At 39.9% G+C, this 9,558-nt stretch overlaps 1 non-coding gene across 1 annotated transcript; it reads right to left on the bottom strand.

Annotated features, from left to right (window-relative positions):
* Positions 1-3,469: 3,469 nt before the first annotated feature.
* LOC141616663 (small nucleolar RNA R71) lies at positions 3,470-3,576 on the bottom strand. Its single transcript, XR_012530996.1, has one exon. It is a non-coding gene; the product is annotated as a small nucleolar RNA R71 (small nucleolar RNA).
* Between the last annotated feature and the right edge of the window lie 5,982 nt (positions 3,577-9,558).

Below are 9,558 nucleotides of genomic sequence, written 5' to 3'. Positions count from 1 at the left end.
AAGGATGAAGGGGAAACTTACTTGATAAATAAACCCACAAGAGGAAGCAAGATAATCGACAAAAAACGATGCAAATAGGCGAATTTTCGATCGAAAACCGCAAACCCTAAATACCCAAATTGACCGCAAAAAATAACAAATTTAAAGGGCAAATTAGAGGGCAAATGTCGATATAATGGCAAGGAACAAATTGTGGGTGGTGGATTTGGTAATGGGTAAGAATTAGAGAGGATATGGGGTGATTTTCGTGCAAAGGGGATGAACAAAAGAGGAAATGAAATATAATTAAGGAAAATAGAAGTTAAAGAGAACTTCCTGCATGTAATTTGCAATTTCACTTGATCGAGTGGTTTTAAATCACTCGATCGAGGAATCTAGTCTTCATTCCTCTCGATCGAACAAAATTATACTCGATCGAGAACTCCTCATTTTTGCTGTCTCGATCGAGCACCTGCAAACCTTTCGATCGAGCATTTTCCTGTGAAATCCTCTCGATCGAGTACAAAAAGTACTCGATCGAGTTCTTTTCTTCGTGTAAGTCATCCAAGTGCGTCATTATCTCCCCAAACCTGCATAAAAACACTCGCAAAAATATCCCGAACATACCAAATCACAAAATAACAGTCTATAGTCTTTCTAACTACGCTAAAAATAGTCTAAATTATAACAGTCCTAAAAATGCAATAAAGAAATTCAACGGAAATTCAAAATTAATTTTTACAATTTGTTACAACGGGGCATTCCCCGCTCAATTCCCAAAACAATTCAGTAGCCCAACGGAGGGCTTCTGACTGGAGGAGGTCCCATCAGCATCCTTGACCGTCCTCTTCATTCTCCACGAGCTTGAATTTGAACCAGTAGGGGGAGAATAGTTAACATCCACGTATGCACGAACTTTCCTCGTCCCTTTATCTTTCCCATCAGCTTTGACGTTAGGCTCCCCAATTTGATTGATTTTAATTGCATTACGACCTTTGACAGCTCCTGCATCTATTCTATCTATACCTGATGCGACCATAATTGGCGCATATTTAGCCCCCGAATTACCATTGTTTCTATGCTTTTTAGTGCCTATTTGGGTCATTTCTTATCTTTAGATCTTTGTTTTGCATATTCTTTGAGATTTTGATCCCTTGGTAGGAAAGGAGTAAGAATCTTGCATTTTCATGGCAAAACGAGGCTAAATGGATCGTATTCAATGACCAAGCATCAAGGAGAGACAAGACTAGGAGGCCTTTGTACATAGCTAAGTAGAAGATCAATGTTGAGAAAGGATCCTTGAGTCCCCAAGGAAATCCCCAAGGATTCTATGAAGAAAAGGGAAGAAAAGAAGAAGGAATGACGCTGTAGAAGAATCCGAACGGATCATCCATGATCCGTCCGTCCGCCCACTCAATCCGAGCGTCCTTACCCGAGATCCGCTCGGATCCCCAGGCCCAATCCGAGCGTCTTCTGCCTTGATCCGCTCGGATCGTCCATGCCCCATCCGTCCGTCTCGACCTCCATCCGCTCGGATCACGATGCAAATGGTTTCGTCCTTCAAGTTACAAAATGGAGACGCCCTTCTCTCATTGAATACCGGAGTCTCCTTGCTCAACTTAAAAAGTGTAATTACTAGTTTAGCCCTTAGTTAACCCTAATGCATCCTTCCTAATTTTCACTATAAATACCCCATTAGTCTAATTAGAGGAGCATGTTCTTCTTATCAATAATTAGTGTAGCTAATATCAATCAAATCTCTCTTCAATATTGTAATCAAATATTAATCAAGTTTTAATCCAAGTTTTAGTTCCTTAATCTCTCTCTTGTTCTTACTTTATTTTGGGTAATTGAAGATTATTTGGGTTATTATTGGGAGATTGACAACCTCTCAATCTAGGATTCAAGTACTTCTATTATTCTTGCTTTATTATTGGAATCATTAGTAGGTATAATCTCTTAATCCCTTTTTAATTATTGCTAATTACTTTCATTTATTCATCATGTTTCATTATGTTAGTATGATTGACAACCTTTCTAGCATGATCAATATGATAATGAGTGAGTAGTCTCTTAGCTAGGGTTTAATGGGTGATTAGGGGAAACCAACATGGGAATGATTCATGCTTAAATCAATATGCTTTCATATCTTATTTGCTTGCTTGTTTTGATCTTAATACATGCACATGTTATGTTTGATGAAATGCTAAGCCTATGAATCCTTGCATTTATTATCATCTACTATCTCTTCAACTTGACTTGTAAGACATAACCCAACTCGAGTCTTGTTAGATCATGCATGTGTTAAGTAGGAAAGATTAAGTCGACTTGTAGGTGTTGTACAATCTATGTGATTCGACTCCGGGACCCAAACTTTCCTAGGATTGTAAGATATAACCCAACTCAATCCATCACAACAATAATTGCTTGCTTATAATTTGAGAACATGTTTGTATGATCATATCCCATGAATCCCCTATGAACCCATGACACCCTAGTGCTTTTAATCAATTGTTTACACCCTTATTCCATTTACCTTGTTAGTTTATTTTCATTGCTATTTTAGTTTAGTAACCTTCTACATCAACCCAACTTGTGACACCCCTAGACACCACTAGTAGCAATAGAAATCTTCGTTTTCAATACCCGTCCCTTGGGATCCGACCTTTACTTGCCCCTTTACTAATTATAGAGTTGTTTGTGAAGTATAAATTGTGTTTTGTATCGACCATTGACCAACGACCACATATGTTTAATTGTGAACACCAAATGGCCTCGATCAAAAATGGCGCCGTTCTGGGGACGGTGTTTAATTGATTTTAGATTTCTTTTGTTATTTTTAGTTGTGTCTTTTTCGCCTTGGGGAAGTAAAACTCCTCAAGGAATGTTCTAATTGTTTTCTAGTTGTTTGATATTTTGCATGTCTAGAAGGTTACAAAGAGATTTGTTACCTTTTGACCGTGAAATCGAAAGAACCTTGACGAATAATAGGAGACTTGTTAGGAGGAATTTGGGAGGTGTTGGTGAAGTTGTTCAACCCACTAGTGAGTTTGTCAATCCTTTCGCAATAGAAGGAGAAGAGAACCCATTAAACAATACCACACAAAATCCACCTACAATGCCTAAATTCTCGTCACACTCTATACCCACCGAGGAGGATCTACCAAACGGTACTCCTACCCCACAACATCTTACCGGAAACTTTATTGCCAAGTCCGCCTTCATCCAACTAGTTGAGAGGAGCCAATTCTGGGGAATGCCTAGTGAGGACCCTCATTCTCATATGGAAACATTTTGTGATTATTGTGAAGCTATCTCTCAAACGGGCGTGACTCAAGACCAAATAAGATGGGTCTTATTTCCTTTTTCGTTAATCGGCACTGCAAAGCAATGGTTGAAGGGCCTTGATAAGACCACCCTTGGAATAGATTCTTGGAAGAAGTTAGCTCTCGCTTTCTACAAAAAATTCTACCCACCGGAGAAGACCAATATGCTAAGAGCTCAAATCACGAGTTTTAAGCAAAGGGATGAAGAGTCTTTGTATGAAGCTTGGGAGCGGTTCAAAGGTGTTTGTCGCTCATGTCCTCACCATGGACTTAGCGAATGGTTTTTAGTGCAACAATTTTGGAATGGTTTATATGAAGATTCAAGGAACATCCTCAATATGGGATCAAATGGAATGTTCACCGAAGTTGATGACAATCAAACATGGAACAAGATTGAGGAAATGGCGGTCCATAATTCGCAATATAGTAGGCCTCGCAAGGCTACTAGAGGAAAGTATGAAGTGGACACCGTTACTCAATTGGGTGCTCAACTTAGTGCTCACATTGACACAATCAACTTGAAATTTGAACAAGCTATGGCTAGACTTGAGGAAAGCTCAAAATCATCAAAGCATCATGTCAATGCCATGACGGCATCCTCATCAATCCCAAGCGGGATATGTGAGAATTGTGGAACCTTGGGCCATGACTCAAGTGAATGTAGGGGAACGACCGAACAAGTCAATGCTTTCCAAGCTTACAAAAGTGGCACCCCTTATTCAAATTTTTACAATGAAAACACCAAGTTCCACCCAAATCTCTCATACAAGAGCCAAAATGTCCAAAACCCTCAAACTACATACACTCCACCACCCATGAGAAATCAAAATCAAAGACCCTTTTTCAATCAAAACCAAGGCTACCAAAATCAAAATCCATACAATCACCACAATGACCAAAGTTTTGATGTCCAAAAAGCGGTCATTCAAATGCAAAAAAATCAACAAGAATTCTTCACCCAAATGCAAAAGGATAGCCAAGCAAAGGATACCACCATCAACAACATTTTAGCTCACACCAAGATGTTGGAAACACAATTGACCCAACTAGCATCTTCAAGCTCATCAAGACAAAAGGGGCAATTACCACCTCAAGGTAATCCCCCTAGACATGAAACGGTTAGTGCCATTCACTTGAGAAGTGGTACAAGATATGAAGCCCCGAAGAAGCAAGTTGAGGATGAAGTTGTGAGAGCTAGTGAGAATGAAGTTGTGGTGGAAGGTCCCAAAGAAGGGGAATCATCAAAAGAAGAAAGTTCAAAGAAAAATGAAGACAAAACCAAAGAAAAGGAGCCCATTGTGATTAGACTTCCTTTTCCAAGTCGTCAAGCCAAGCCCAAATTTGATGATCAACTTGGAAAGTTCATGGAAATTGTAAAGAACCTAGAAGTCTCAATTCCTTTCACGGAATTAATCAATCACGTTCCGGCCTATGCAAAGTACATGAAGGATATTCTCACAAAGAAGAAGTCAATCCGGAAACTTGAGACTATCGCCTTCACTAAGGTGAGTAGTGCAATTCTTCAAGGGAGTTCACCTCCAAAGTTAAAGGATCCGGAAGCTTCTCAATACCGTGTACCATTGGCGACACAACGATCAACAAAGCCTTATGTGATCTAGGGGCTAGTGTGAGTGTCATGCCGTACTCGGTGAGTAAAAGGTTGGGAATGGGAGAGCTCAAATGTACCAACATCACTCTTCAAATGGCCGATAGATCGACGAAGACACCGCTAGGGATATGGGAAGATGTCCCCGTGCGAATTGGGAAGTTTTTCATTCCGGTGGACTTTGTCATTGTTGATATGGAGGAAGATTCCAACATTCCAATCATCTTAGGAAGACCTTTCCTACACACCGCGGGTGCGGTAATTGATGTGAAACATGGAGAGCTCACTTTAGAGGTAGGAGATGAAAGCATAACTTTTAATCTTGACAAGACCATGAGAGCTCCTCGTTTGCATGAGCCATGTTTCATGATTGATCATTATAGCCGCAAAGATGAGAAGAAGAGATCGGAACTCCAATGGAAGAAGAAAGTTGAAGATACTCCATTCAAAGAGCAAGTGAATTGTGAAAAGGAGAGCTTGCAAAGCTCATCAAAATCAACCAAGGAAGAAGAAGATGGCCTCATTGGCCAAACGAAGAAATTGGGAGAGTTGTCTCCATCCAAGCAAGAGATTTTCAATGATCAACTCAATGAAGTTTGTGGTCTTTGGGACGACGAATTTGAAGGGATCTTTAATCCCTACATTGGGCATGCCATCGATCATGATCAACAACAAGAACCACGGTCTATTGAGGACCTCTACCACAACAATGAACAAGCTTTTAATTACTTCTTCGAGGTGTTGAGCAACATCAACAACACCTTGAACATGCCTCCTTGACATCTCATCAAGAATGAGAGTTTGGTGGAGTCCTCCCTAAACCACCACTTGTAAATATTTCTAACTCCCTAACTTACATTTAATTTTTGCATTGCATTTTTGTCATTTTTGGATTTTATTTACCTTGATCAAAATAATTGTCATGAAAAGAGAGAAGTGAGGGAGGGACTAATGATTTTAATTGATTTGTAGTGATTTACCTTAGTGTGGGGATGGGAATTGCCTAGGCTATTCACGCCTTAGTAGTGCCCCCACAATGAAGAACACAAGATTTGAAAGAAAGAAAGAAAGAATGTTAAGGAATGGGTTTGCGCAAGGATCCGTGTAATCAAGGAAGAATCCGAGCGGATTCACGACAATCCGCCCGTCTGCAGAGGATCCGAGCGTCCAGGTGAGAAGACGCCCGTCTTGGGGTGTGCAAATATTGAAGAATTCACATGCATTAAGGAATCCGAGCGGATTTACGGAAAGACGCCCGTCTCCCGGGATCCGTCCGTCTCTCGGTAAAATCCGCCCGTCTTAAAGTCAAGAAAAACAAGAAAAATCTCTGGATGAGAATCCGTCCGGATTTCCCAAGAGACGCCCGTCCCTCAATAAAAATCCGAGCGGATTTCCCCAGGAGACGCCCGTCTTTAGGCGGGATTTTTAAAATTTGAAGCTTGAAAATCCGAGCGGATTGCGCCTAATCCGCACGGATCGTGCCTGCATCTTCGAGATTTTCGTTTCTTTAAATACCCCCCCACCTTCATTCATTCATTCATTCCTTCATAAACACTACTCATAACACCAAAACCCTCATCCTCTCCATCTCAAACACAAAAACCCTCAACAAAATCACCAAAACAAAATCAAACCATCCTTCAAACATCAAATTAATCACTCCATCTTCAAGAAAAATCAAAACCAAGCACAAAATCTTCACCCTTTGAGTCGATTTTTGCTCTCATAAAGGCAAAGCCTTTCACTTTCAAAATCGATTTGGGCATTCTACAAATTGAAGATTTTTGATTCTCTACTTGGTTTGTTCATCAAATGGCAAGAACAAAGGGAGCAACAAAGGCACCAAAAGCAAAGGCTCTCTCTCAAAGGCAAAAAGCTCTACAAACAAAGAAAGCTTTGGCAATGGTGGTGTCAACACCAAGCTTGGTAGTGGAACAACCTCAGCAAATTTCTATGGAAGCATCACTTTCTACTCCGGTAATTAATCAACTCTTGCATTATCCGGAGGTAACTTTCATCTCCGATGACCATAGAAATTCATTTGTCAAGTTTGCTATGAAACAAATTCAATCCACCAAGTTCATATGTGAAAAAACCTTAGAGAAGCTAGGTGTCCTTGAACAAACAAGAGTCTTTTTCAATGCCATGGGTTTGAAGAAATTGTTTGAAATGAAAGAAGTAACATACCCCTCCCTTGTCTTGGAATTTTTAAGTTCCTTGAAAGTGACAAAGGTTGAGAATAGAGAAAATATTGAGTTTCGTCTAGCTAACACTAGTAGACGCATTTCCTTTCCGGAATTGGGTGCAATTTTGGGTCTTAGCGATGCACATAAATTCTATAAGCAATATGGTAAGTACGATCCCGCGCCTCTTTGGGAGGCAATCTCCGGGAAGAAATATGAAGATTTTCATGCTTGTCGTGCTCTCTTGGTCCATCATCCGGGCATAAGAGTTTGGCACAAAGTTGTGGGAAATACCATAATTGCTAGAAGAGACACCAATCATTTCACGGGGCTCGATTTTATTCTCCTTGAATCAACCTTGAATATTGGAAGAATTCACACCAAGCCTTACAATTGTTTGAGGCTATTGGTTGATAGATGGCTTCATGTAGATAGTGGGAAGAAGGGTCAAACCGTAATTGTTAATGGCGGCCTTGTCACGGTCCTAGCCAAGCACTTTGATCCTAATTTCAATAAGGATAACAAGTACAAGGCTAAGGATGGTGGCCATCTTATTGATATGTCCACCTTGATTAACAAGTTTAAGTGGGTTGCTCACAATCCCCTTGATACCAAGTATGGGTGGCTTACTAGTGAGGCTCGTTCATTCACTTTACCCGCAAAGATTTGCCGTCTTAGTGTCCACCGGACCAACTATTTACTTCCCCTAACCAAAGAAGCCGAGTACATCATTCAACAACAAAAGGGTGATCATGAAACTCCCTCCTCTTCCATTGTTATACCACCTTACCCCTATGATTATGAAGAGTTCAAACCGCAAGGAGTTGAAATTGGAAAAGATTATGTCACTCTTCTAATGCAAGCCATGCACAAGCAAGCTTATGAAGATCGGAAAAATGCTTATTTGGCTCAATATCCTCCCCTCCTACATCTAGCTAAGCAAGGACTCCTTGATCCATCTTGTCCTTTGCCTAGTTGGGCGGATAGAGAAGCCTTATTTCCGTGTGCATCTAGGGACGTGGTGGAAGGCAATGAGGTTGTTGGAAATGATGAGGAGATTGATGATAATATTGAGGAAGAAGCAAGTGGAGATGAAGAAAGGGATGGTGAAGATGGTGAAGATGATGATGAGGAAAGCAATGAAGAAAGTGCCAAGGAAAGTGGCAATGAGACCACTTCTCATGAGGGAAGTGATGGTGATAGTAGCATGATGGAAGACTAGCCTTGGAGATTCCTACTCTCCCACGGTTTGTCTATATCTCTTTGTATTTCATTTCATTTTGATCATTGTTGGTTTAGTCCTAGCAACACCAAAGGACTCACACCTCGGTTCCTTTGAGGTGTTCTTTATTGTTCCCATTTTTGAAAATCCAAAATGACAATCTAGTCTCATGCATAGCATGTGCATGAACTCCCCCATGTCTCGACATTAGCAATAGTGTCTTACTTGGTTTGGGGAAGTTAATGCATACGCAACGGGAGGTAATTTAAATTATCCTCTCCGTCATAACAAAAATCATGCATCATGTAGTATAGCTTAGTGTAGAATTGCATTTAGTATAGAAAATCATGCATCATCTTTGCATAATTTCCATCATTTTGGCCATTGAGGACAATGCCCATATTAGTGTGGGGATGGGAATTCTAACACTTAACTTTTATCCAAAAACCATAAAAATTGAAAAATTTCAAAAATCATAAAAATTTGAAAAATTGAAAAACCAAAAACAAGCTCATTTCCTTTGTATATATTGTCTTGTATATATTGTTTGTTTCATCCTTGTTCACTTTGATCGACTACGCCACATCCGAGACATGAGGATATTGAAGACCGCATGGTATGATCTTTCCAATCTCCTTTTTCCTCTTTATGTTAATGACTATGTGGCTTTATTTTGATTGATGCGGTAAAACAATGTGAACTTAGGACTTGCATTTAGATTATATTGCATACTAGTTGGTAGAATCATTCGCATTAGGATGTTTATATGTTAGTTGCATCATGGCATGTAGTTTGCATGTTAGAAAAATTTTGCGAAACCATCTACTTGGGGAAGCTTGACAAGTGTATATAGGCCCTAGTAGATGCTTTTTATTCTTAAGACTTTGCTTGTTAGAATACTTGTAAAACACCCTAGGATGTGTCATGCTAGTATCCTTTGACCCATGGTTTAAGGCCTAGTCAAGAGTACCTTGTGGTGTGATAACTCCTTGGCTACCGTTTATTCCAAGGTGACCCTTGAAACCATGCATACTTCTATCATTCATCCATGTTCTACCACATTTTTGTCATCAAAGGGAATGGGCACAACACAAAAAAGAAATCAATTTGAGTTCAATGAAATGAAAAAGTGAAAGAAAGTTTGCAAAAATGCATCAAATGAAAAGAGGAGCAAAAATAGAACTCCTAAGCTTCAAATACAAGGCACCCTCGTTACTAATTGGGGTGACTTTGAAAATGTTC

The sequence above is a fragment of the Silene latifolia genome, chromosome 11 (genome assembly GCF_048544455.1).
Source record: "Silene latifolia isolate original U9 population chromosome 11, ASM4854445v1, whole genome shotgun sequence".
Lineage (NCBI taxonomy): Eukaryota > Viridiplantae > Streptophyta > Magnoliopsida > Caryophyllales > Caryophyllaceae > Silene > Silene latifolia.
The sequence above is the reverse complement of the archived record's forward strand: the minus strand, read 5'-3'. Positions and strand labels throughout refer to the sequence as shown.